We start from the raw sequence: 27,259 nt of genomic DNA on the forward strand, positions 1-27,259 counted from the left end.
TTCTGCCGCCGAGTTGCTTCCCACGGTCTCGATGGGAAGCGAAACATCATGATGCCGACATCCCCTTCTTTATTGTGGCAATCTTTAACGCAGCAGTATCTGCGTTTGTTCTTTTTTTCCACCTCTGACGACGGAGTTGTCAACGGACTGCGGTAAATCCATTGCGCCTGTTCGCAATGCGCACAACGGTGGAATGGCGCGAAGGGCCGCCCCGTGGGTTCTAATCACCGCTGCTAGGCGGCGCGACGTGTACAAGCAAACTGCATTGCCGGGTGCCTATGGCAGTTATAGTTGTGTGACAGAGAGGTGCCCCTGAGGGTGAGTGCAGCTACTTTTAGAGGGCTTCTTTCAGTCTTTGAATGTGGACATAAATAGTTCACACATTAAGAGCAGAGAAATACACAGCCAGATCAAAAGGTATGTCGAGGCAAGTCTCAGACGTGAGCACACACCTATCGTGTTTTTTTAACCTAACCTAATCTGCCTCCCCTTAAAGGGAGTAGTGCATTGTTCAAGTCAGAACGCGTTTTTCTGTATACCTCCACTTTCGTTCTGGATTCCTTTGCGTTTTGGTTTTTCATGTGTTTGTTAAGCGAGGGACGCTACAATTTGCAATGCCGTTGATTGGAGGACACTTGAGCTTAGCATTTAATTGGAGAATGTGATTTTGTTTTGGGCCCCGTTAGCATCTTCCATTCGCTTGCCATGCTTCGCTCCTCGGCGTACACTTCAACCATTCCGTGAGGAAAGGAACGTCTGTACGCGTTGCCTTTGCCATTGTAAGCTCTCCTGGGCACCTACTGCAGGTCCAGTTCTGAAGTACCCACTGTGCCATAATTCACCATTTTGCGAAGTAGCAAAATACCATAAAATCCCGAGCAAGCGCCTGTGTAAGCTCGCCGACCCTGCCATTGAAAAGCTGAAAGGGTGCCAGAAAAAGGACCAAAATCCTTTCGTGCCATGCGCAGAAAATTCACCACTGACATGTGGCGGGAAACACATCGGCCAGACGGTCCGATGTATCAATGATTGGTTACGGTAGCACAGACAAAACGTTGCTCGATACATAGACGGGCCCCTGTCCACACATTGCAATGACTGTGGTTGTTCACCTGTTTATTCAAATTGTATCATATTTGACCGCCACAAAGATAAGTGAACTCGGGAAATCATCGATGCAAGGACCATAATCATAGAAGGGGTGAAATGTGTCTGCTCACGATAGTGCTGTCAGCAAAAGAAATGATGTTCCTGAATTCGTCAGTGCGCTGAAACTGTCACGTAGCCATAAAAGCGATGTATATATGTAGGGCAGATTTTCAGTAAAAAACCAGTTGCTGGAGCGCTTCAGTCTTGTGTGTCTTCCTTTAGTCCCTGTCCACTGGCGCTACCCTTCAAAGACTGTATAGGGTATTTTTTTTTTTTGAAGCACTTTCAAGCACAGGCGTGGCTCTGTGGTTGAACACTTTGACTGCCCTCAGAAGGCCTGGGTTCGACTCCGGCTCGAACCCCGATTTTATTCTTTGCATCCATTGGGATTTTTCGCTGACAACCATTGCTGCCGACACTGGCTCTTTAACGCTCTCGCGTTAAAATAGTCTGCGGGTCGATACAAGTCTGGAATGTCATCTGTAAAGTCTTAAAACTCACTAGCTTGTCAGATGAAGCCTTGTCGCAAGCTTGTAAAGAGTTCGTCAAGGAAGTGTTAGCTCAGATTTTTCCGTGCCCGTGATTTCTGTTTTTGAACGAGGGTGGGTGATTTCTCAGCACATATTTGATTGAATTGTATTTTGTGGAAGGGAGTGTTGGGCATGACTTAATGCGCCTTCTGTTGACATTCAGTGTGCGTTGTTTGGCCAGTTAGGGGCCAAGATGCAGTTGTTGTAATAGCATCTTTCTGCTCAAAAGTGCACGTTGATTGTGCGGAAAAATGACTGAAAATAAGTTATGCCAGTCCTGTGCTGTTCGTCTTCAACCTTGTTCTTATCTCTCTGTCCATTCGTCTAATCTCTTTTTTTCTTCTGACGTTGAGCGCACTTCAACGAAAAGTGATGCGCATGAAGTGGTTTTCATAGTCTTTTTTTTTTTAGTTGTGAAATCACCACAATGAGGAAAATGGCAAAAACAAAAGAAGAAATTTAACTTTCAACGTGAGAAACTTGAGTGACATGACAATGCGCAAAAATGCTATTGCGCAACAAGTGCTTCATTTTAATGTAAAGCGCAAAAGAAATGGATGGAGGAAGAAAACAGAACAAGCACGTCCTAACAACTGAAAGGTTTATTGGGGGAAAAAAACGGCTTATATTCGTGAACATGTGCGTGTCAGGTTTCTAGCTTTGTAGTTTGCATGCTGTGTGCATTTCTGTGTTATTCTTGGTGGAACCCTTGTGTTTTTGTCTGGAGAGCTGTCCTGGGATTCTGGGTCATACCAGCATTTCCTTAGACTTCAAACTTATGCATATGCTGCTTAAAGAGGGATCGCATCGTATCACTGCCTTTATTGAAGCGAACAAACTAAAGTGAATGTTTTATTGCACTGAAGGCGACGCCTTATTTGCGAGCTAAATTATTAGACTGGTTCTGATCACTCGGACATGCTTCCAAATATTGAGTATTGATGTCATGCCTTTTTCAAAATTTGTTTTCAGTGAAAAAAAATTGAAATTGCATAATAATTAAGCAGTTTTAGCAGTTTTTTTTTTAAATGTTAGCATGCATAGGCACGTCCTTGGCACATTGGAGTGCTTCAGGATGCTGGAAAGCGCATTGCTTGGCAAAATTTTTTGTAACAGGAGAAGTGATTCATAGTGTGAAAGTGTTTCAATCAATCAATAATTTTTTTATAATCACACATTGATACAATTACAAAGTAAATAGAAAATACACAAGAAGGTCCCAAAATAAAGACTGGTGCATAAATGCCTAAAGCCATAGAACAAATTATTAGCATTTGAGGTAAAGGTAGCGAAAGGATACAAATTGTTACATTACAAGTAATTAATCAAACATTCAGTAGTTCACAATTTCAACTTGATAATAATTTGCAGGGTCTTATTTGCCAAAACTATGATTTGATTATGAGGCACTCCCTAGTGGAGGGCTCTGGAAGTTTTGTCCATCTGGTGTTCTTTAATGTGTACTGGCACGACACTAGATTATAGAGTTAAGATTCTGTTGCGTTTTGCCAACAGTCCTATCGGCTGTCTGAAGTCGTGCCTGCGTTACGGTGAAGCGTGCGAGGCCCTTTCACCTGGAAAAGTGGCAGGTGTTTCAGTGTATTGCGCGCTTCTGCGCAGATGTCCGCGATAGTGGCCCGATTGTGGTGTATGCGTCACCTTGTGTTCCTCTCCACATCTGTGAAGTCTGCTGGGACTTCTTATCTTCATCATATCTGAAGAATGGGGGGAAAGAGATAATGACAAGCTTAGGCAGCTGATTTCTCTCGACTCCCGCATAGCTGTTGGTCGTCGCTGTTTTTTTGAAAATGTGTGGGGCATCTCTCGTCTTTGAAGACTTGTGATATGTGGATAGCAGACATGTGGTCTCTCTCGCTTTTTTTTTTTTTGTTAGTGAACTTAAAAGGCATTTGTGGACATCTGGCCTCGGTATCAGCAGTTTATTGTTGGGCAGCTTTGTGTTCCGATTGGCAGTTTTGGTATCTGTCAGTGACTCGTTTTTGCAGTGATAGCCATGCTTTTTCGCGTGGCTGTGGCAGTTTGGTGATGGCCGTCAAGTTGCCGACAGACAGCTGTGAATAGTCGTACGTGCAGTAAACTCAACTGCGCCTTAAAACACGGAAGACTAGTTTTGGAAGGTGGGAAGAGCGTTGTTACACTGGCACCATACAAGGGTGGCGTTCCCTGTGCATACTACACGTAGAAGATAGTTTCCTGATTGATTTGCTTTTGGGGCACAGTGTGTAAAACTTTGAATATGCTGCAGGAAATGATGCCGGGTCTGTGCGTTGCCAGTTTGGCTGCCTTGCTGCTTGTTCACTAGCTGTCTGCCTCCATAGCTGTATGTGATAAGTGACCAAGAGCTGTTTGCCTTTATTCTGGCATTCGCTGCAATGTTCAAGCAGTACCCTCTACCGGTCAATCTCTCGAATATTCGAAGCATGTTGATTACAGCAGTGTGTTTGTAAGTGTAACATAATGGCAGCTGTTGTAATGAAAGAAAGGAGATGTTGATGGTCCAGTGTTAGCCAAAAACAATACGAGCATTCATTGCCCACATATATAAAAGTAAAGTGGAAAGGGGAACTTGCGAGTGAACATGGTGAAGGAACTTGGTGCATGCGCATTGGCAGTGCGCACGTGACACCACAGTTTGATGCTGCATTTTGCATCGTTAAGTATCGTTCTTTGTAATTGAGTGTCATGGCATTGAAGATGGTGCAGTGGCTCCTAATTATGTATGGGAAAGTAGAGGTCTTGTGATGAAACTCTCTGATGTTTTGGTTACTGGTCATTTCTGGTAAATGCAAACACAGGTTTTATTTCTGCAGCATTCTTGGGGCCACTTGTTGCAGTTCTCGTAGCATCTCATGCGGAAATGTAAATGGGACTTGCGCATTTCTTGTCGTGTACGTCTTGCAGTGCCTGTGGCATTCTGCCACTGAGCATGAAGTTCCCAGATACATTTCGATGACAAATTGGAATCTAAGAGCTCTCATGTACTCAATTGACTCACATAAAGATCCCAAAATCGTCGAAATAAATCTGGAGCACTCCGCTGCGGCATCTTTTGTAGCAAGTGTGCTCTTTATCGGGCCATAAAAACCTGCGTGGCTTTCTCAGTTTATGTAATGGTACTCTTGCTATGAAAATATGTCTGCTAGAGCAATGGTTTCAGTGATTCTTTCACCGGCTAGTGTTAAGCACATGCGGATGTGGCACTTGGGAGATAGTTGAAGTAAGTTGTGATGGCTGTCAACTATGGTTTTATCCTTCAGCTTTCCACTAACATGACTGTTAATTAGCAGTGATTCACGTCATCCAGTCTTGCGACAATGCGCCTGACCTCGTGTTAAACGGTTCCAAGAATTCGTTCAGATCCTGTCAGCTTGACCAAGTTACTTTGAAAGTAGCGCCCGTCCTGTGTCTCTCGTTCTGGTGAATTGTCTTGTTTTTGCGCACAAAATTTCCCTTCTGCTATGCACCATCTTGCCGAATTTCAGGTTTTGTTGACCCAGTTAGTTACAGTCCGCTGGTAACCCCCATTTCACAGATTTCTCACTTACTATAGACCTTTTCACTGAAAGCTCACTGGGCGCCACGATTATCTGCTCTGAGCTGTGATAAATAAACCTGACCCCCCTCCCTCCCCCCAGAAAAAAAAAACGCACTGCCGAGGCAGAGAAGTCAGCCTTTGTACTCCCGTTCTACACTACAGAAATGATAAAAGAGTGGGCATTGATAGAGGGCTTGGTCCTTTTGTTATGCACAATCTAATGAAACCAACAGACAGTGGATCTAAGGGACATCGCTTGTATGCTTTGGAAAGGTTTCTGGGCTATTCTTTGCGCCGAAATTGTGCCAGGGTGACTGTTCGAAGTTTATAATAGCGTCAGGTGGGGGAGGTTTGTTCAACGCAAGTTCCGGCTCTCAACCGGACGGGAAGCGGCAAAACGCCGGTGGTGCATCGCGTAGTGTGTGTGTGTGTGTGTGTGTGTGTGTGTTGTGTAAAAGCAACCGTCCTTCTCCTTGCGTAACGGTTCTTCTTCGCCCTCGCCTCGTTTGCACTCTCTCTCACTCTTTCGTCCTTCCGCTAATCATTTCCTCCTCTCCCTCCCGCCCTCTCCCTTTCCCGTACAAGTTCGTTCACCGAAAACAAACGCGCACGACTGCCGGCGACCGGCCACTACCGATCCGCGGGCAGTCGCCTCTGACGGTTAGCTGCGTAACCTTTTTTTTCTCTCTCTCGTTCTGACGTCGCGTTCCACTCTACGCTTCGTTCTTTTTTGTTCTTTTCCCCCTCACCCGATTTCCGGCTTGCCCTTTCCCTCTCTCTACACTTCCTTCCTCGACACGCCGTTGCAGGACTCCTCTCTCGCACCACACCACTTCCGCGACGAGGCTTGTGGGGGCTCGGTGTGGTAGCTTGGACGCTGCTCTTCCCTTTCACTCCAACTGTCTCACTTTCCCCTCCACCTCCTCTCCTTCAGTCGTCGGCTACGCTTACTACCGTATGCACTCGTGTAATGGCCGCAGGTTTCTCCCCCCCCCCCCCCCCCGAGATTTGGCTCTCGGTGTAGTAGCTTTGGCTGTTGCGCCTCTCTTTCACTCCTACTTTCTCACTTTCCTCTCGCCTCTCCACCTCTGCTCTCCTCCTGTCGTCTGCTGCGCTTACTACCGTATACACTCGTGTAATGGCCGCAGGTTTCCTCCCCGAGATTACGGCTGAGAAATCATGGGTACGGCCATTGCACGAATAAAAAGACGCAACCCCTTTTTTTTCGTACATGTTTTCAGTGCTACTTGCCTTTATTGAACTACAGTACTCTCTTGTATTGGGAGAAGCGAAAAACAACCTTTCTCACTTTCACGCTGTTGTTCATTGTTTTTGTGTTTTTTTTTTTCCTCTGAGCATGGCTGATACCGAATGCAGGGGATGAATTTTGCCAATATTTTCTGTAGCGTATCATTCGTAGAAGCTATAGTTAATGAATGTATTGATTTGAAGTACCAATTATTGGCGATGAAATATTTACAGCAGGCAGAATTTAGCTGATATTCTTTTAGTCGCACTGATGAATTCCTCAATGGCGAAGCTAAACATCCCTGTGGCTGTATACCAGAGTAGTGGCGCCGAAAGAAAGAATAACAGGCTCTGATACTTCCAGGCCGTCGCAATAATGTTATGCTTCGCCCTCGTCCTCTTCACTCGTCTCGTCCTCAAGCTCGCCTCTATCCCTGCTGGATGAGCGTGTCATCCGTGCCATCGAATTAGTGCGAGATTCCTGTAACCTTGAAGCTTTTCTCCGCCGTCTTGAAGGAAACCCCACTCCACGCGTCAAAAATCCAGTGGCACACATCCACAAGAGGTAACCCTCTTCAGCCGTCCAGTCGGTGTTTGTTTTGTGGACGGCAGCACCTCTGTGCTTTTGGTTCCTGGACCTGCCTCGTTCTGGCCCAGAAAAAAAAAAAAAGTTTCTTTTCTCTCACCGCACAACGGATAGCATTGCTAACTTTCTCAAAAATTAAAGATGCGGCTAATATACGGCTAACTTTTAAGTATACTTAATATGCACTGATGGACTAGTTGCCGAGACATGATATTTTATGAGGCAGCGCACAAAGGACGCAATCACGCGCACATAAAATGACGCAGACACGAGCACTGGATATCTTTTGTGGGGCGATTCTTTAACAAGGTTTCTGGCAACTGCTATTACATGGGTGTGGCCATTACACGAGTATATACGGTATTTCGTCTGCTACGCTTGCTTGCTTCATTATTTCGCTTCTCCTCCTCTCCCCATCCGCATTCGTTCCATCTCCTTCATTTCATTTTTCGCGGCTTTGGCTCGCGCCCGTTTTTCTTTCAAAGCCTGCGCTGCTTCCTTCGCGTTTGGTCCCGTTACGCATCTGTCGTCACTTCCCCTCTCTCCTACTTCTTCCTTTTTCTTCGTTCGCTTCCTCTTCCTTTCCTAGGCGACATTGTCTCTGCAGCCTCTTCTTCGTTCGCTGGCTCGTGTTCCCTCTCTCGCGCCCCTCTTCCAATTGTGCGAGGAGGAAGGTGTTTTAGAGGGCGAGGGAAATGTGGCGGCGTCTACTTGTGTGTGTTTGTGGTCGCGGCAGTCGGCGATCTTTTTCCTTGGCGTCTTCTGTGGCATCTGTCTTTTTTTTTTCTTTTTATTTTAACCTCTGGCGTCGCGACGTTGTGGGAGAGGCGCTACCGAACTTGCCCTTGCCCTCGTTGCCGACTCAAACAAAAATAAATAAGTAAATGATGCGCGAGGTCGCGTTTTTCTTTCGGACGCCTCGCTTTGCGTCGTCTCGAACTTCTGTAACTCACGTGGTGGAAGCGGACGATATCTTTGTTTCGTTATCAGTTTTTTTTTATTTCATGGAAAAGTTTCTAAACAGAGGGTCTTCCCTGCAGTTTAATAGAATATGGGAGAGGGTGGCTATTTGCCCCGCGTAACGAACAACGGGTGCTTATAAGGTCATGGTGGTTAAATATTCACGCCGTTTGAATGGTACATGTGGTTTCACCGAGTCTTCTACCGACCGAAGCAGAGAAATCACATATGGCCCCGCCACGGTGGCCTAGCGGTTATGGCGCTCGGCTGCTGACCCGAAGGTCGCGGGATCGAATCCCGGCCGCGGCGGCCGCATTTTCGATGGAGGCGAAAATGTTTTGAGGCCCGTGTACTGAGATTTAAGCGCACGTTAAAGAACCCCAGGTGGCCGAAATTTCCGGAGCCTTCCACTACGGCGTCTCTCATAATCATATCGTTGTGTTGGGAAGTTAAACCCCAGATATTATTATTATTATTATTATTATTATTATTATTATTATTATTATTATTATTATTATTATTATTATTAGAAATCACATGGAGCGTCGACGGGAAAAATGGCGTGCGTTTGTGCGTGCGTGTGTGTGCGCGCGCGAAGAGGTGCTCACATTTAATAACGACTGCGCGCTCTCTCGCGCTCGCCTTGCCCGCGCCGCTTGGCAGACGTTATATAAACGGAACGGCCTCGCGAGAAACACCTTTTCGTTCTCGCGGATCGCTTGCTCGTTCCGTCCCGCACGAGGGGGGCGATTTACAACGGCGTCGGCAGGTGCTTCCGCCAACGGTCGCCGTATACACGGCAGATGGCTTTGCTGTCGCCGACGTCTGTTAGCGAGGTTGAGCTGTGTCGTCCGTCTCCTGTATAGACGGGTTTCGGCGTTATACGGCAATCACGAAGTTGTGCCACACACAGTGAAGCGCGTCCATATATGAGCTTGGCTCGCATCCAGCGAACTCTCGCGTTTTTTGCGCGTGAATGCGTAGTGACGGACGTTATAGAGCGAATTTAGCTTGTTCCGCAAAACTTCTCGGCGTTTGCGGAATGAATGAACAAAAACTTTATTCTAGAAGAGGAATTCTCCCGGCAAAGGTGGAGCCCTCGCTCCTGCGCCTCCGTGGCCTTCGCCATCTTGCGAGCTCTGTCGATCAGCTTGAGCTGTTCTTCAGGCTTCGGGCAGGACAGCGCAGGCTCCCGCTGCTCCTGTGTTGCGATGTTGTTTATTGGCACCACCTTTAAGTGTTGCCAGGTCCATACGACGCGATAAAGCGTTCGGTGTACCCCGCATAGCGGGCATTTGTCGCGATATTGCCACGAACGCTCCTTTTTTGTATTTCTATATAACCGGTTTCTTACACGTATAGTGCAACCTTTGCCTCTCGCTAACCGTGCACGAATGTCTGGGAACCTTCCAGATTATTTTAGAATCTTCTGATAGGCTCAAGCGCGTAAACGCGGACAGTTGAGTTTATTCTGGAACTAGGGCGGCCCTAGCTATGAGGCTCGAACGTTCGATGCCGCATGTTTAAATGCCGACGCGTCTAAACCACGGATCAGATTATCGACTGCCCACGCTCTGTTCGCCGCTATCAGTTTTGTGCAGCGTGTATCGCTTGTAGTTTGACTTCTCGTTTACCGGGCACAAATTCGCCCAAATAAAAATGTTTCGTCTTGAACCCTCCGACTGCTGCCTTCTCCAACGTCATGACCTCTTTACAATGTCCCCGGATAGATTTTGCTAAGTAGACTCAGGTTCGGATATGCATTAGTCTGCAGCTGTCTCCAGGTGACCGACTTTGCGGAATAGTGGGCTGCAATGACGTAAACGTGAGCGGCTGGGTTGGTGGCGCAGGGATTAACTGGAGAAATGAGAGGCCATTATTAAGTCGAGAGCCTAGGTGCCTCATCAAACGAGACAATTTATCGTCGGCGTCAACACGAGTGATACGAAAAATCATCACATGGCGACGTCAAATAAAGACGTAATCACATGGCATCTTATTAGCTTGGTCAACGGTGGGCTTATAATGGAGGCAGTGTGAAACAACGTTAGGTGCAGGAAGCTTGAATTTTAAATATTTTCCGATAGGGGCTGCTCTCTAAATAAAAACACTGGTGTCGAGAAACCTAAAGAGAGTATTGTGCATGGTGCCTGGGAATGCATCAAATATATATTTAATACCGCTACCTTAAAGAAACACTTTCGGTTTCGATATCGAGGGGACGGCTTCTCAGTGACGTGTCATCGCAGTGTGACGTCACGGGGAGACAGCAACTCGTGAAGTACTATAGCGGCAGATCTGTCATCTGCTCGTGGTGCAGGTAGACAGCGACGAGAGAAGTAATGGTCCAGCGACCCGACAGTGATTTCTGCGATTTAGGCTGCATGCAGGACGCAGAGTTCGCAAAACTCAGTGGAACTGTGTTAGACTCTTCGGTATAATGTCCATCGCGATGGGGCTGGCTTGCAATTGCTCGGCGACGAAAACATTAAAATCAAACTAAAAAAAAAATCACAGCATATCCACGGAGTGAATGATGATGAGTGGGCGAAGCTGCGGAGGTTCATCGGTAAACCGTGAATCTTCCGTGGATTCTGCCCAGTACATCATCACCGACGTGAGATCGGGCGCGTTTATACTAAAGGTTCGATGAGTTATGACGACTTGCAGCTCACTTTAATTTTACATGTACGCTGTGAATTTTCATTGTTTAGAAAACCATTGATTTAGAAAACATATATGGCGTCCTTCGTTAAGCAGCTGGCGTCTTTTCGTTTTGCTTTAGAAACATCTGGCGTTCTTTCGTTTTGCTTTTACAAAACATCTGGCATCTTTCGTTGGTTTATTTCATCAATCAACGGCGTTTTGAACAAAATTTTTATTGTTTAATCACGCACAGGAGAAATCTCACCAGGCACCTTGGAGGTAAACAATGGCTGCTAATGGGAATGAGAGACAGAAGAAGTCGGCTTTCAGCTAACACTTACACTTCTACTTCTACTAACGTTTCCTACTGGAACATGCCAATGGCTGCTAATGTGGAATGCGAGACAGAAGAATTCGGCTTTTAGTTAACGCGCACGCTGCGAATTTTTTATTGTTCAACAACGCACAGGAAACATCTCCCACCGGCACCACCTTGGAGGTCAAAGCGTAAGACTGGTTACGCACTACGACTACTACGACTACTACGACTACGACTACGAGGGACGAACGGGTGCCGCCTTAAGGAGCTTCGCCCCTAATATCTTATGCGTGTTGTCTGACTCCGGTGTTCGGAGAGCGTTGACTCTCAGTTACAAGGAAACGAAAAATGTCCCTTTTACGATGACTGAAAATCGTGTCAGTACTTCTCTTAAGAGATGCGCAAAGGACCGTGTGTTTTCTTTTTTTGTTTTGTTTTTAGTTTTTCCCGTTCGTCGCGTCCTCTCTGGGCAAGAAAGCGAAATCAGCCTCGCTCAAACCGGCGATGTGCAAGGTCCCTCGGCTCTCGGTTGGTTGCGCGCTGAGCCGCAAAGGGAATAAGCGGCCGCTGGGTAAGCAGTTATCGGGATCGGCTCTGGCGCGCATGCGTCCTTGAGAGGGCAAGAAAATGCACGCAACCGCCCCGGGCTCTTTACCGCCGCTGCTCCGGTGGAGCGCTTGCTTGGTGCTCGGCGGCGCGATTACGATAAAAAGGGACAGTGAATCAGTTTATACGCTCTTGCAGTCCTTCGAACCATAGAGTTTCATGCTAGTACGCTAGAGGGAAATCTGGCGCTAGTGTCTATGGGAGCGGCAAAGCATGGCGCTTTCAGCCTGCATGGGAATGATGGGTAGTAACATGGATTTGCCTGGGCTTCGTTCTTTCGGCTCCGTGTAACCGAAAAAAAAAAAGCGAAGCGACGAAAAAAAAAAAAAGCGACAAAGCGGCTGCGCTTTGTCGCAAGACGAATTTCAGCGAAAGTTCAGCGTCCCACTTCACCACCTTGGTCATTTTAAGCTCACCAATTCAAATCACCTCACGAGGCTCGCAACGAAACGTTTTTTTTTTTATACGAAACAAAAGCCAAAACACAACAATAAACAAAGCCACAAGCATCAAGACAAGGCAAATCCGTGTACTTAAGTCCCGAGATTTTTTTCACTTGAAAAGTGAAAAACCTTGGGACTTTACCGTGTACTAGAGGAAGCTGTGGCGCTGTGACCGTTCGGCCACCGTGAGAATGATGGATAGTACACGGTAATGTCCCAAGATTTTTCATGGATTTGCTTAGTCTTCGTGCTCGCGGCTTCGAACGCACTTGTGGCTTTGTTTATTGATTGCGTTTTGGCTTTTGTTTCGGATAAAAGAACGGCTCCTCGTGAGCTGATTTGAAATGGCGAGCTTAAAATGGTCGAGGAGGTGGAGTGGAACTGCTGAACCTTTGCTATAATAATTGTTGGTGTTTCGCGTACCAAAACCACGATATGATTATGAGAGAGACGCTGTAGTGGAGGATTCCTGAAATTCGGACCTCCTGGTGTTGTTCAAAGTGCACCGAAATCTAAGCACGCGGGCCTCGAGCATTTTCGCCTTCATCGAAAATGTGTCCGCTGCGGCCGGGATTCGGTCCCGCGACCTTCGGGTCAGCATTCGAGCGCCATGACCACTAGACCACCGCGGCGGGTACTGAAGAGAATAGGTGCCATAAAAACTGCTTGCCATTCCCATTAACACGGGTCGTTTGCCACCGCTACGCTTGTCAGCGTATTTATTTCGTCCCTGCGTTCAAGGCCAACCACCGCGTCGCTTTCTTCTTTGTTCCCTCCTCCTCTTTCGGTGAGGAAGGGGAGAGAGAGGGCCCCCGGTTTTCGAAAAGGAAAGAGCCGCCGCCGCCGCCTGTTGCCGCCGATGCTGCCGTGCAGATTATGAAAACGATTATGAAAAACGCGACAGCTGTGGTTGCTGGAAACGGAAAAAACCGGACTGAGTGGATATAAGTGTGGTGTACTTACCTCTTCGCCACGGTGACCGTAATGGCTGCGACGGTGGCGCTGCGCTGCTTTTAAAAAGCACTAAGGGCGTGGGTTCGATTCCCGCCCACGCCAGCTGCTTTTACTGCATTTCGATGGGCCACGCTAAGTGATAAAACGGCCGTGAAATAAACAGAGAAAGAAAGCATGGCGTAGTGTTGTATAGTGCAGCAAATGGGTGGGAAAGCGAAGGTGAGGAGAAGGGGAGAGGGTGAGTATAGCATAGGCTTGCATAGTATAGCAAAGCACGGGGTGGGAAAGGAGGAGGAGGAGGGGGGGGGGAGGCCAAACTTTTTCGTTGTCGTTCTTTTAAGGGTTGTCAAAGAGCCACTGTCGCCTCCTGGTGACGGCGTTTGTGTGTGTGTGTGTGTGTAATACAGGATGTTTTTTTTTTCCTTGGACAATACAGGCTTCTAAATAAAAATGCTACGATAGAAAGGCACCTGCCGTCTACACAGGCAAACTCTATACGTCGATGAGGAAATACTTTGCCGCAGCTAAAGAAACTTTCGTTAAAGTTAGTTATTGTTACCGATAGACAGGTCCGCCGCGGTGGTGCAGTGATTAAGGTGCTTGGTTGCAGACCTGAAGGTCGCGGGTTCGATCCCGGCCGCGGCTGTCGCATTTCCATGGAACCGAAATACTAGTGGGCATTGAGCTGTGCGATGTCAGTGCACGTTAAAAAAACGCCAGATGGTTTAAGTTTCCGGAGTCCTCCACTACGGCGTGCCTCTAACCATATCGCGGTTTTGGCGTTTAAAAACCCAGTTTATTATTATTATTATTATTATTATTATTATTATTATTATTATTTTGACCGATAGAGAGGTTCTTTCGATTCACGCGTACTTGTAAGTACGCCTCAGGTGGCCGAAATTATTGCGGATTAATCGCATTACGTCATATTTCCTAATCATGTCCTACTGCGAAAGAGCAGGATAAAACGCGCGCTGGACTTACAACTGCATTAATTAAGGTGCCGTTGCTTTGTTACGATGGCAGACACCTTTATTAAGGGTGTCAGAATGATTTCAAAGCGTTGGGGTGTCCTCTGTCCGCAGGGTTCTGCATTAGGGGGAGTGAAATTTCACTCCCCCCCCCCCCCCACACACACATACAGATGGACCAGTCTGAAACAAAAGCAATATTCGCAATGATTGCAAAAATGAAAATGAAACCTCCTGGCTACGCCACTGTATGATAGTTTTTATGTCATATTTGACTAGTGTCCCCCCCCCCCCCCCACACACACACACACACATTTACGCCTTTGTTTGGTGTTTTTTTGCGTGAAACCAAAGGCTGCTTCTGAAACCCCAGCGCACTTCCCATTAAAAGTTTCCTCGTTTTTGGCCCTGAGCTTCAACAGCGGTTGTGTTGCCTTCGTTTTCGCTTCTTGTTATCACGAATAGAGAACGTCGTCCAGTACGCCTTGTACCTGTGCCACGCAGTCGCAGAAAATGGCATTAACTTCCTAGTGCCTTAATATTTAAATGCCATTTGCGTGCTGCCACACCGGCAAATCAAATCACATTTGTTTCAACGCCATTCGTCTCCTGATATTTTTGGTTATTCGACAGAAAAATGCGTACTCTCGACACCAAAAATTGCTCACTGCAGTACACGAGACATTCGAAATGTCGGAAATACTTCGTACATGACTTTTAACAAATAGCATGTTATTTCCCGGTTACACTATAGAGAAATTCAGAATTGCAACGGCTTCGACATGACTTGCGCCTTGTGGGATTCCGCGACTCGGATTCAACTTGCAATGACCGAATTTGCTGTGATCAGTTGCAACTTTGTAAAAGAGAGGAACAAACTCAAGCTAATGGCACCATCAGTATCCTTACTTCAACATTTCGCTATCCCTGAACGCTAGTTAGAGTTGTTAAAATGCGTGTTTATATTTTATTATTACCCTAAGATTGTTGATTTCTAAAGTCACTGTTATCGACGTCATCCGATCAAATACCGTTAAATTTAGAGGTGTGGCAGCTCCGCCGAAAAAAAAAAAATGTCATTCAGGAACTGAATGCCTTAACTACTGAATGTCATTTCTTGTGCTCGTGTGGCTCGAGTCTTAAAATAAAGCGAAGTGGATAAGCTTCTGAGGAGGTTAACCAGTTTTAACGCAAGGATTATCCCAACTTGACGGGCCCTGGGACATCGGTGACCCCTGGGTCGACCTGGCGAGTGAAATTTACTCCGAGTCGTTCGGCGAGTGCGCCGACCTAGACTTGTTTCCGCTCCGTCTCGTGTGCCGTCAGTTGCACGCTCTCGCGTTGCATGAAGAAAGGCATTGTTGCAACAGCGCTGCTCCTCGGAGAAAAAAAGAAAAAGAGAGATTGGGAGGGCGGTGTTTTGTTTTCGACGCCTCTCCCCCTCCTCTCATCCTGTCGCCTGCCCTCCGCTGTGAGCGGCCGAACGATGCGCAGAAAGAAGTGACGACATCGAAATGGGGGACGATGTCGTGGGGGCCAATGTGCGAAAAAAGAAATACAAGGTGCATAAAACAATGTGAGTGAGAGGGGGGTGACGCCGCCTTTGTGGTGTTGCGTCGTCTGCTACTGCGGGGAGGAGGAGGCGTCGTCTGCCCACTCTCCTTCTCTGTCATCTCTCTATCTTTTTCGTAGTTGCGCCGCGCGCTCATCTTTCGCTTACGTTTTGGAGGGAGAGGCAACTATGTGGAGGCTACTGTAGTGGAGGCGTAAGAAACACGAGAAGTGCATATGCAGTGATAGACAGATGATGGAGAGAGTAAAGCCGCCGTTGTTTCGTCGTCTGCCTTTTACCCTCTCTCTCGTAGCTTCACCGTGCGCTCATCCCTCGCTTACGTGTGTGCGAGGGAGAGGCAACTATTTGTTAGAAACGCAAAGAAAAGTATAAATACGACGATAGAGCGATGGAGAGGGTAAAGGCGCCTATGTTTCGTGGTCGGCTTTCTTCATCTCTCTCTGACGTGGGGGCCATCATCGCTCTATCTCTTTCGCAGCTTCGCCGCGTGCCCATCTTTCGCTTACGTTTTTGTTCGCGTGAGAGGAGGTTTCTGATTTCTCTCGCTCTGAGCGAAGGGCGAGGAGGAGGGAAGACTCTACGGGAAGCGGTGGATTGGGAGAGGAGGCTTTGAGGGGTCATTGACTCTCTATTCTCTCCCTCACGTGCGACGCGGGAGTGCGGTGGCCGGCTGCCGCACTGTTACCTTCACTCTCTCTTTTTTATTGGTGAGGAGGAGAGGGTCGCGTCGGTTTGTGTCGCCGCTGCTTCGCGCGTCTTTTGTTGCTCTTGTTTTTGTGAAAAAGCTGCTTGACTCCGCGCACGTGTTCTTTTCGCGCCAGTCGGGTGCGGTGCGGGCGGTCGTCGCGCGACTGTTCAGGCTTTTATTCCATATCATGGCGTCTTTGTGGTGTGGCCCTCTCGACACTTGGATACAAGCAAGCTTTGGTTTCGCATTGGTTGGGCGGGTGTTCGGCTTTCATTCGATGCGATCGCGTCTTTGTGGTGTGGCCCCTTGACTCTTGGATGCAGCGGTAGGGCATAACGTTCTTGGATTCGCATTTCGTGGATTGTCTTGAAACTGAAACCCCGCCGATTACCTTCGTTGCTAAGTTGCTTGTTGTTAGTTCTATTTAAGTATGCGTGCTCCCTATTTCAAGATTCCGCGCATTTTCCGAATTCGTCTTAGTTTCGTGTTGCAAACGTGCGGATGGCAAATTTTCCCCGTCATGTAACTCCTCCCACCTTGTGGTTCTTCCCGCGGAATTAGGCCATGTCTCTGTGTTTCGAGTTGTCTATTACCCGCCACGGTGGTCTAGTGGCTATGGTGCTCGACTGCTGACCAGAAGGTCGCGGGATCGAATCCCGGCCGGGGCGGCCGCATTTTCGATGGAGGCGAAAATGCTTGAGGCCCGTGTATTTAGATTTTAGGTGCACGTTAAAGAACCCCAGGTGGTCGAAATTTCCAGAGCCCGCCACTACGGCGTCTCTCATAAGAATAATATCGTGGTTTTGGGACGGTAAACCCCAACAATTATCTTTATCGCCTTCACTACTCTTCCTACAGGCGCCAGTCGTCCTCGCCCCTTATCTCTTCATGGCGTTGAGCCTATCAGGATTTCCCGCTTTTTGGCTGCATGCCGTCTGTTGAAAACATGCGCATGCGCTGTTGAAAACGCACAAAACGAGGTGAAATCACGATAGTCATGCGAGACCAGGCAGAACAGGCTTGCGAGTGCATGGCAAAGCCGGGTAGGAGGCAACTCACAACTGATATCCCTGGTATCTTGACCACTCGAGAACTTATACCCTCATGACGTCACGTGAACAGACAGCTGGCGTCACGAATTGAGCCGGAGAGACGGGAAACGCCAGGAGAGGAAAACTCGCTCGTTCTGTGTATGTTTCAAACTTGTTTAGGGGACCCTCGAAGGGTAACTTTTTGTTGAACGTTTGCAAAGCCATATCGGCATGTCTTCCCTTAGGTCCGTTGTCAGTTTAAGCTCTCACTCGAATGAGTGTCGGCGAATTTTTTCAAAAATTTTACTCGCTTCTGTCATTATGCAGTTCCTACCAATCAATCTTTTCTTTTTTTTCGTGACTAACCCAAGACCACCCCAAGAAGAATTTTGAAGTTTTTTTTTAGCTAGTCTAGGCTTCCTACGTTTCATTTCATATTCCCATTAATCTAATCTTTCTCTCAATCTTGAAGAAATCGCCGATATTTCTACTTCAAATATTATGCACCCCGCACTACTTGCCCTAACTGGGACTGCTGCTGAAGCGGCGTTACCTTGCAAAGCCCTTAAGTTTTGCCCGCCTTTAAACCCATCGCACGCAGTCACTACATTTTACTAATGTTAGGCTCTTTATTAAGAGTCGACCACCAACTCCCTGTGTTTGGCGCTCTTTGGCCAGAGGTGTCCTTGCGCCATTAAGACCCTACTATCATCGTCATCATATTGCTCTTCCTGTTCGATTCGACCTCGATAATGTATCGATCACGCGCCGCTCCCTTTTTTAAATAAATTTATTTGGGGAATTCCCGTCAGGCGCTCAGAACCGTCGTATACGTCAGGCTGCCCGCACCTCTGGGCATCTTCGTTGCCATAGCAACCGGCGCTTCCCTTTCCTGAACGCGTGTCTGCGTGTGGTGAATGGGGAAGGGTGACGTCACGTGTTTCCTGGGGGAGGAGGATGACGAAGGAGGGAGAGGGTATGCGGGGAAACTGACCTCTGCCGGGTTGCGTAATCGGCTCGTTCAGAGAGGGAAAAAATATATATATACATATAACAGCTTCTTCGTGACCTTCCATTCGGGGTCGTTTTTGTTGACAGCGTCTCGTCCGCCGCGGTTTCGCTGCGTGGCTACCGTGTACGGCGTAAGATTTGCCGGGCCACGGGGTTGCGGGTTCGACTCCCTTATTCATTGCATCAAAACATGTTGTTACGCTATAGTTGGTTCGTGTTTCATCGAAATGGTTGACGCGCTACATATAAGGAGAACTTATTACTATTGTTACTTTAACCCTTCCCCGTTAGTAGCGAACAAAAATTATCGTCGTCGCGAACCGCCACGCGCTGTCTTCGTCCTCTTCTTCATCTTCTGCTGCGCTCCCACAACGCGTGCGCCGCTTTGTCCGGCGTGGGATGCAATAACTGACGTGCGAGAGAACGGCTACAGAGAAATAAATAGAAATAAAGATAGACAAAAAAGACATAGATAAAATAGAGAGAAAGAGGGAGAAAAAATACAGACGAACAAGAAAAGTTTGACACCACTAGTGCCAAGCTGGCTCAGTTGTTTTTTTTTGTTTTTTTTTGTTAGTCAAAGAAAAAGTAAACACCTGTTTTATCCAGTCGTACTCTAAAATATTTGGGGCTTATTTACAACGGCACAGAGGGATTATGGTGGTCCTCAGGGAGCATTCGTTGATAAAGAGTTCTCAGTGCGGTGCTCACACTGTTTTGTGTGCTAATGTAGCCAGTTGTGTATACACCGAAACCATGCTGGGTCTCGCCTCTCTCAGCTAGACCTCGCTGAAACTGAAACAGCGAATGGGCGCTATAAAAATGTCTTCCAAGAATTAACCGTGGCGCTCTCGAGCAAACGAGGTTTCCGGCCGTGGTAAGTGGGTCGTTAGCTACTTATTAAAACAGAAAAAAAAATGTAATGCTTTTGTGTCATTACTCCTTTAAAGGGACGCTATAGTGAAACAATGAATCAGTTTAGATTGATAAATTGTGCTCTGAGAACTCTGACGTCGTTAATTTCAGCATCATAGATTTCTTAATAGAGGAGAAAATAACGGTGAAAAGTTTCATTTTTAAATTTCCTGCCGAAATATCTGATGACGACGTCACGGATTCCAAGGTGTTTTTTCTTTTCTTTTTTTTTTTTTGGGGTGGAGGGGGAGCACTTAGGCTCAATTTAATTCAGAAGACAACGTAGTTCATTTTTACGGACTAGGAACTGCGTGTGCCCTTGTAGACGCCTTCAATATCTGTGACGTCACGGCGACTGGTGCGGGACCTTCAAGGTGGCGTCGCCACCCCCATTTTCTTTTTGCGCGTTTTCTCGCTCACTAAGCGTCTTCTCGCAGCAAGCGTGGTGCTTTTGGTATCGTGAAAGATTAGTTTACTAATTATGAGAAAAATCGTTTTGCTCTTTAGTGTCCCTTTAAACAACCCCAGGTGGTCGACATTATCCGAAACCCTTCACTACGACGTCCCTCACAGGCCCGATTCGCTTCGGCGTAAAATAAAACCAACCGACGTCCGGGTTTTGTAGGTCTTCAAGCCCGACTGATAACTTGGGGAGGTCGTATTTCCCGGTATACTCAATACGTATGAACTGATAAGGCGGAACTATTCAGCTTGGACTACAGCGCATACGTCGTGTCTTATGAGGCGTCGTTATCTGCATCCAGATAAGGGAACTGCCTGGAGCGTCCGTTCGTCACACGTTCCTGGTTTCGATCTACGAGGGCAGCCCTGGTTTGCGACGACATTCTGATATGAACGATATCGTCACTTATCTTTCTTATCTGAAGCGAGTAACATGTCGTGAGCTATATTTCAGGTCTACTGCAAAACGACGGCTTCTTCATTCAGCGATCCCCGTTCACATCCCTCTGTCCTATATACGTCGACCGCGTCCTTTCGTGTACTGTTAATTGTGTGATTCTTCTGTCGTCCTCGACAGACCGGTTCTCGTCTTCGGAACCTATAGTTCCATGGGCGTCCGGAGGGGGGTGCAAGGGGGGGGCTGCCCCCCCCCCCTGGAATTTCGGATAATATCTTTCTATGCAGTAGCAATAAGCTGCACACGTTTGTTAGCACACGAAAGGTCCGCATATCCGTGTGAAACGGCCTTCAGGATTGCCAGCCAACTTTGCACGTTATTACATATTATTTACTAACCTTGCCTGTCAAGTCACGGTGGTGACCCCCCCCCCTCCCCCACGGATGCACCCCCTGGAAAAATTTCTGCGGACGCCCTTGTATAGTTCCAACCTTAATAGGGACTTCAGGTTATTTCCTTGAGGGTATTCGGAGAGTCGGCCTAAGATTTCGATAATTTGGAAGTTATGGACCCTGCATTTAACGATGGGACAATACAATATACTTGTAACGTTGAGGCACTTGAGAACATCGGTGTGGATCAGATTCTATCAAACGGGAATAATGTATTTCCAAGTCTATATTGGCTAAGAGAATGGCGTTGGACAGGCCATATGTATTGCGTTGGGCGGATTACGGATTTCTGTTGGGTAATTGATAGCGGGAGAATTGTTAGCACGACCGGAAGGCGGTAGAGATTGACTTAGGTGAATGTGGTGGTTTGTTATTTGAGGAAACATATACAAAAGGCGGGAAATAATAGGAAACATTTTACTGATGCCGCGCACCGTAAAGTCCCATTCGCACCTACGACTTGCACCGTTCGCACTACCATTTGCGACTTAAAATCGACTCAAGGCGACCGATGTTCACGCCTGCGTTCGACTTGTACCCTGAATTACACGGAATTCACGTCTGCTCGCATTGCTATTGGCCCGCAGAATAAGCTGACGTCCTGCTCCTGCGCATCTGATTGGTTCAGAGGTTTGCGACTGCAGTCGCGCGACTGAAAGATGAGCAGCGAACGACTGTGCCCAAGTAGTCGCGTTGCGACCAAAGCGACCATGTGCGACCAGTGCTAGTATCAGGTGTCAGCGAGCCTGAACCGTCTAGCTCGAGCAGCTGACACCTGAATGGTGGCCATCACTGGACGGGCGAGGAATAAAGAAAATCGAAGGAGGGAAGGAAAAAAAAAAAACACGAATATTTACTATGTGCCTGGCTTGCACGCCAGCCGATCCACACCTTTGTTCAAGCGCCCCTCCCTAAGCAACCTTTGAAAATACAAAAAATCGAGTGCGTTATTCTCTCGCGGCGTTTGCCGACTTTTCGGCACAATTCGTGACGCCAGCATTCCGTTCACGTGACGTCACGAAGAAATTAGCTCTGGATTGGTCCACACACGAGGGGATATTATACTCCGCGACAACTTTTCTTGGCACCACTGTGGAAGCTACAGAGCCAAAGTGCCTGCATGCGCGCGCGCCAAGGAATAGTACCTATATTTATTTTCTAATTCTAAAAGTTACCTAGCTCCTATAAATAAAGATTTCTTCATTATAGAAAGAGAACGAGTATGGGAAGCCATTCGTGAAAAAATGTTATTGTAAACTTCAAGTTTGTTTCTGTCTTTATTTTTTGGACAGCACCACGTTTTCCTCACGCCTGCACCACATTTTTCTCACGCCTGCTCTCTCAGAGTCTCAGTAAACATGGCGTCCGCGATGCCCCCTGAATCGTTGGCCTGAACCGTGTGCGGCCGCCAACTCGCCGTTTCGTTCTCCGAAGAAGCTGTACTCTAAATGTGACGGAAAGTGGCTATCAAACCAGACCACGCAAGTGATCTGCAATGTCATCGCTGGAGTGAGGCGCCGTCAGCGTGACTTGTCTGCAAATGCAGTGTGCCGGACTGTCGCCGAGCTCACCGGAGTGAGCGAGCGAACAGTTAAGCGTATCAAGGCTGAAGCTCTGCGGGCCCCACTTGCCTCCCCGAAGCGCAAGAAATTGAATTTCTCGGGCCAAACTGAGAAGCGCATTACCGGCAAGACGCGGCTGCTGCGCTATTACACGTTTGCGTTGGCAGCATTGCGGCGCAAAGTGCACAGCTACTTCATGCGCAATGAAATACCTACGGCCGAGAAACTACGCTCTGTGAAGGTGTGTGACCAGAGAAGCTTGATAAAATAATCTGAGTCAGTCTCTTTTTAATTAAGCGTGAGCTCTCTTTAAATCTAAACCCAATTCAGCGGCATCATGGTACTTGCATTCCGTATTTATTCGAATACACATCGAGCTTTTTCTCCAAATTTTTGCTACTAAAGTCGCCCCTCGCGTTACAATCGTGGTCGCGTTACAATATAGCAAACGCCGTATTCAGGTTGCGGTGTGCGCTTGGTGGCGTTCATCATATTCCCATGTGTCTTATGTTGTTGTCTTCGTGCTTCACCCGCAAAGACTGTTTGGAATGCTCCGCGCAGACCGCGATGCGATGTTCCAGAAGCGCCACGGTTGTTTTAGATCTTTCTGTTAAGATTGCGCGCGGTACGCGAATAGTCAGAGATTACGTGGCCACCAGCGATAACACTGAAACATTCGATAGAACATGTATAAAAGCCGACACGCTTTACGACTTGTCAGAATTATTGACGGACGACGCTCTGACTGACTCGTTTCCCGCCCACAAATTTGGCCAAATAAAGAGTTTCATCTTCGACACACCCACTGCTGCTTTCGTCAACGTAACAACCCTGTGACAATATACAGTACAGTAGGTAGATGCATCTACGCACACTGATGTTCCCATTCTGCATGTAGACGTGGTGTTAAACGCTCTAGCGATGCGAGCAAGCGAAACCGAAACTGGAACTGAAATAGGCTGCAAGATGCCGAACTACTTGCGTAGTAACACAAATGTGCGGATGCCCCGCCCATAGAGTTTCCTACAATGACCTAGAGGGAACTCTGGCGCTGCGATCGTTCAGCCACCATGGGAATGATGGGTAGTACACGGATTTGCCTAGTCTTCGTGCTTGTGGGCTTCGAACGCACTTGTGGCTTTGTTTATTGCTATGTTTTGGTTTTCTTTCGGATAAAAGAATGGATCGTTGTGAACTTCGTGACCAGATTTGAATCGGTGAGCCTAAAGAAGGTAAAGTGGTGAAGTGAAACTGCTGATTTTTGCTGAACTTCGTTTTGCGACAAAGCGGATACAGGCGACGCGGAGCCAAACGGAGCCGAAAGAACGAAGTTTAGACAAATCCGTGTACTACCCATGATTCCCATGCTGGCTGAAGCGCGATGCATTGCAGCTCCCATAGAAACTAGCGCCAGAGTTCCCTCTAGTAAGTATTGTAGGAAACTCTATGGCCCCGCCTCCGTAGCCTTCGCTCCAATGCCAAGATAAGTTGTCGCCGAGTGTAGTCGTGGATTGTCTCCTACCCTGCTTTGCGATGCAGTCGCACGCTCGTTCGGCCTCGTCTCGCATGACTATCGCGTTCGATCAACTGATTTCACTTCGTTTTGCGCGCTTTTGACTGTGCAAGCGGGGATAACAGCGCGTAGTCGAAAAGCGCGAAATCCTGATAGAGTGAACGCTTACTGCTGACTTTGTCCACTTGTCTTATGAAGAAATAAGTGGCGGGGAGGGGGTAGCGCATGTAGGATAGATAGTGAGGGCGAGGAGGAAACCACTGTCTCGTCTTTGAACTCGGAGTGGTGTAGGGGCCCTTTGAAGCGGGCAAAGACCTCGTAATTCCCATTCTTTATTTTGCTGTCCAGGCAGATTTTGCAGGCTTTAACGAGATGTGGGTCAGCTGACGTGCAAGCCAGGTTTACGGCATTGGAAGATCGCCGTGCCAACGGCATAGAGTCAACGCAATCTTTAAAGGCCGATGACGATGGAAGTTGGACTAGTTGTGGTTTATGGACGATCTCGGCAAACCGAGCCGCCCAAGAAAAACTTCTCGAGCTACTCCGCTCCAGAAAGCAAGCAAGCAGCTTTCGCGTGGCTTCTATTTTTGTTTTTGTTTTGCCCCGTCCTCGCGTCTCTCCCTCACCCTCCTCTCCCCGCCGACACCTTTGGTGGCGAGGATGGGGTGAGGATGTTGGGCTGTCTCGTGTGGCGAGGATGATTCTGGGACGGTGGTTATGTTTGTGGTGCGTTTGGGCGTGGAGGAGGGGGTGGCGAGAGGCTGTGGGGGTGGCGGTTTTGTAGCTACGCGTTGGTAGTGGAGGACGCCATATTTCTTTGACTTTTTCGGTCCATTCACGTTGCATGGTAGCGGCGGCTTCGCTTTCCCGCCATCCGCGCGGTACAGACAGAGAGAGAGAGAGAGAGAGAGAGAGAGAGAGAGAGAGAGAAAGAAAGAAAGAAAGGTGCGCCGTCGGGGACGACCTTGAGTCAAGGTTCTTCCGGGCCGGTGTGACGTCATGCCGCGTTATGTGAGCGCGTTCGTTCGTTCCTTGCCGAAGAACTTCCGCGTGTTTCGTCGTTGCATGCCGGGGGGAGAGAGGGGAAAGGGTGAGCGAAAGAAGGAAGAACCGGGGCGGTTCGCCGGGGGGCCTCAAAGGATTGTTGTCGTCTCGTTTTGAGAAAGAGAGGGGGCCCAATACCGTTCGTTGGTTTCCGCGGAGGGGGAGATCGGGCGAGGGCCTTTGGTCACTGCACCTAACAGTGGGGGAGGGAGGGGCGATGTAGGTGTTTTCCCGTGACGTCATCAGCTTCCTATTTTGGGCAGTGGCATTTTTCACCGCGCGCTGCTGAGTCATGGAGGAGGGAGTTCCCGGTATTCTGCCCCGTTTTCTCGCGCTTCCTTGTCTCGTATTTTTTTGTTTCCTTTCTGTTTTGTTAATGCGCATGTGGTAATAGAAGAGACAAACGCTTGTACTATGGTTATGCCAAGCGTTTAGCAGTGATAATGGGTCATACGGTGAGTCAGATGTGTACTAAGGCGAATTTAAGGTAGTGAGAACGTGAAAGTGATCTGAAGGTCTGTGTGAGTCATATGTGAACCAACCTCGTACTTGGTCCCCTCTTTTTGATGCATTAAGGAGACCAGCTTGGTGAGCAAGTCTCGGCATGTAGAACCAGTGGTGATCACCAGTGCAGTCGACTGAGATCCTCAAGGTAGTTTAATGAAGAAATTGAAAACACTGTCCCGAAGGTCGCGGGTTCGAATCCGGCCGCGGAGGCCGCATTTTCTGTGGAGGCGAAAATTAAGCTAGAGGCCCGTGTACATAGATTTAGATGCACGTTAAAGAACTCCAGGTGGTCGAAATTTCCGGAGCCCTCCACTGCGGACGTTAAACCCCAACAATTATATTATCACACACGAGAAAGAAATTGAAAACAGTACGAGCACAAAATGTGACATATATCATCCGTGTGCGCACGTCATCGTAAAATCATACGAAACTTGCCGTGAAAACAACTTCGTTTTTCAATAGTGATAGTGATTTTGGGACGTTAAACCACAGATATTATTATTGATAGTGATAGTGATGGCGTACTGACCTAAATACTTCCTTCAGTACTAACGAAATCCTCGATCATTTCGCGTTCAAGCAAGCTTATCATGCGCCCGCTTCAAAAACGTGGTGTTTTGAAAAAGAGGAGTGCATTTTGCCCTGTTTGCAATGAAAGGAAAGGTGCTCACCAGATTGGTTCCTCTAACACGCAAATTGTGTTCACGCGCACGCTTCTCAAAACACCTTCACGTCTGGCCGATATAGAACTCGTCACAAATTAACAAGATATTGTACACAGATTGACTAGTGCACTTACTGAACTTCAAAACATGTTTCCGTTCACATGTCTGCTGCTAGTCTTTTTTTTTTTCCCTTCACTTCCGGTTCAAACGCGTGACAACCTGCACGGAGCAGTGAAAACTTCGTGTACTCCGTATTTGCATGATAGCATGTGCCTTCTCCTGCATGCTCTCTCCTCTAAAATTATTAAGGCGAAAGCCGATGCTTCGCCAAGCGCGAAAATTGGCCGGCGTCCCCGGCAGCGTCAGCACGGGTCATGGGAAAAAAAAGTCATCATGACGTGGTGACGTCACGTCACATAACGTGCCGTCACATGGCGACGTCATCACGTGACATCACCGCTTGGTCAAAGGGGGGGGGGGGGGGTCGATCACGGAGGCAATGCAAAACAAGGTGACGTGCTGATAGCTTACAACGCCGCCGATCCTGGAGGCATTGCAATGCCAAGTTAGTTGCAGAATGCTTTCGGAAGGGCCGCTGGAGGTTCAGTATACCTCGACTGAGGAGAAAATAAGATGGCTTTCGTCTTCAAGTCGTGCGTAAGCGACCCTGTGAGTGTTAGTTTCCCTCCCACGTTTATACGTTGGCGACGGACTCTCGCGAAAGCCCTGCGACTTAGCCGTAGATATCCTCTAAAAATATTGATCAATGATGGCGCGGAATTTTCGACGCCGAGCGACGTGTCTTTCAAAAGCTGCGACTGTGCTATTGACTCACTCATTCTCTTTTTTTTTTTTTTGAAAAGTAACGTTTCGGTGGTACAGAAACGCCTTGGTGGCCATAATTTTTTTTTTCTGGGGTAGGGGGGGTTCAACGATACTTTATGTACATTCGTGCGTGCGTTTGTGTGTCTGCGTGTATATATAAACATGCAAAACTGAAAAATTTAGGGGGGTCTGACACCCCCCCCCCCCCCTCCCATCTACGCCAGTGTGGTACAGTTATTATACGGTGTTCGACTGCTGACCCGAGAGTCACGGGTTCGATCCCGGTCGCATTTCGATGGAGCTTTAGAGGCCCGTGTGATGTCAGTGCACGTTAAACAACACCATTTGGCCGAAAAATCCGGGGCCGTCCACCGCGGCCTGCCTTAGGAATGATGTCCTGGTTTTTGACACGTAAAAAGACCCGCGAATTATAAAAAGTAACGCCGCCGCAGCGACGTCTTCGTTTCGGGAAAAAAAAAAAAATAAGTGGCTGGAGTGAGTCGTCGTGGCTACACGACGATTCAGCGGCGCTGCGGCCCTTCTGTCCCGTATCGATCCATCTTCGCAACCTTTCTCAGACCTGTGCTGATTCGCTTTTCTCTCTCTCATCGTCTCCTCTCTCTTTCTCTCACTTCTCGCG

At 47.8% G+C, this 27,259-nt stretch overlaps 1 protein-coding gene and 1 non-coding gene across 4 annotated transcripts in view; both read left to right on the forward strand.

Annotated features, from left to right (window-relative positions):
- The window catches only part of LOC119401505 (AT-rich interactive domain-containing protein 2), a 73,946-nt gene that overhangs the window by 7,643 nt on the left and 39,044 nt on the right, over window positions 1-27,259 (forward strand). The gene's annotated exons all lie outside the window — the stretch shown is intronic.
- On the forward strand, window positions 8,266-8,338 carry Trnas-gcu (transfer RNA serine (anticodon GCU)). The gene has a single exon. It is a non-coding gene; the product is annotated as a tRNA-Ser (tRNA).

This window comes from Rhipicephalus sanguineus, chromosome 8 (assembly GCF_013339695.2).
Source record: "Rhipicephalus sanguineus isolate Rsan-2018 chromosome 8, BIME_Rsan_1.4, whole genome shotgun sequence".
Taxonomy (NCBI): domain Eukaryota; kingdom Metazoa; phylum Arthropoda; class Arachnida; order Ixodida; family Ixodidae; genus Rhipicephalus; species Rhipicephalus sanguineus.